The sequence below is a fragment of the Austrofundulus limnaeus genome, unplaced genomic scaffold (genome assembly GCF_001266775.1).
Source record: "Austrofundulus limnaeus strain Quisiro unplaced genomic scaffold, Austrofundulus_limnaeus-1.0 Scaffold322, whole genome shotgun sequence".
In the NCBI taxonomy this organism is placed as follows: domain Eukaryota; kingdom Metazoa; phylum Chordata; class Actinopteri; order Cyprinodontiformes; family Rivulidae; genus Austrofundulus; species Austrofundulus limnaeus.
In genome coordinates this window covers 197,575-199,140 of record NW_013952724.1, presented here as the reverse complement: position 1 = coordinate 199,140, position 1,566 = coordinate 197,575, and the positions used below count along the sequence as shown (strand labels likewise).

General features: G+C 42.3%; 1 protein-coding gene across 1 annotated transcript in view; it reads right to left on the bottom strand.

Moving 5' to 3' along the window:
* Nucleotides 1-1,566, bottom strand: part of nuf2 (UF2 component of NDC80 kinetochore complex) — a gene marked incomplete in the record, with an annotated part of 12,352 nt that overhangs the window by 4,260 nt on the left and 6,526 nt on the right.

Below are 1,566 nucleotides of genomic sequence, written 5' to 3'. Positions count from 1 at the left end.
CTCTGTCAACGCTCTCTGGTTTCATTTAAAAGAGTCGATCATCAGATATTGTCCAAGATTAACCTTCAGGGTGGATATAGCTCCCTCACACCGAGGACCTATCCACGTCATCATTTACCCAGAATGCTTTGGGTGTAAAAAAATGGCTCAGTCCATGTTCAAATATATTTTTTAAAAATTTACAAAACTGAACAGCCTACAGTATTTTTACAGTCTTTATTTTACAGTTAAAATATGTTTATCAAATAAAGTCTAATGTTACAACTAACTATAGATCCCTTTAAATGAAATGTTTTGTGTGGGTCTGTGTAGTTTACCCAGCTCATTTACAATAGTGTCTGCAAATAGTATTTCTGTTAGTACCCTGACGGTAGACAAATCCAACAGTGGATGTCGTGGTTGATTTTTTAACGTTTAGAAACTTTAGAAACGTTTAGAAATGTTAGTTTCACAGAGGTCTTCACTACTGACTCTCAGTCAACACAAGAGGGCCTGAGCTGCAGTCCTGGGGCCTCATGTACAAAGACTTGCGTGGATTTCTTACTGAAGCCTGACGTACGGTCAAATGCAGAAAACGGCGTACGCACAAAAAAATCCAGATGTATCAAACTGTGCGTACGCCTGAATCCACGCACATTTGTTTTGTACATCACAATTAACGTGGAACTGAGCGCATGTGAGACACCTCCCCTGACACGCCTTCATTAACAGATGTTAAGCAGATGCAAATTACTTCCTGCATGTGTGAAGGACACGTTTGTTTGATCCCTGCGCGATCAGAAATGATTTCTAATGTCATAAAAATAATGAATTAAATAAAACGTGAGTGTGAAAAAAAATCCTAAGTAAAAATAGGAATAAAATATGTTTGTCACGCAAAGAACGAGTGATTGTGCGTCGATGTGTGTGTGCACGCTGCTGTGTTGCGCAACCAGCTCATCCATCCATTCTGAGTCTGAAAATATTAACTTTGCGCACAAGTTTATTCCCATACTTACTGTAAACACAGAGGAACTTAAATGTTTGGTAGAACATAGATCTTTGTTTATTTCACAGCTGATATTAAGAAACGAGTCTCTGCCTCTCAGTAGAGTTCACATGACGTGACGTGATGTTGGAGAGTCTCCACAAACGCTGCGAGCACCGCAGCCTTTGTGTGCAGTCTGTTTGTCTGTCAAGATTTTGCTCTCCTACTTACATTTTCACAAGTTGTAAAGTGTACTTCCACATGTCATTTTGGAGAAATCTACAACAACGTATGAAACATCTCCACTGCCGGCGAGGGTGCGTGCTCCAGAGTGCGACCATAACTCAGCCTTTAGAATCATATGGATGATGCGATTCCATTGGTCATGACTCAGCTTTGGGTGGACTGGACTGGACTGAGTCCTGATGGGTCTGCCAGCTCCCTCTGGAAAGCTCCTGTGGAACCCCAGTTCAATCGCTGCTGCTGCTGCACGTGCGGTGCACGGCCCCACGCTGCGTCGCGCTCCCAGAGCGCAGCAATGCCAAACTAAAAAATGATTTTTCCTCAAAACGGCTGATGAGCCACTCGTCATCAGAAAA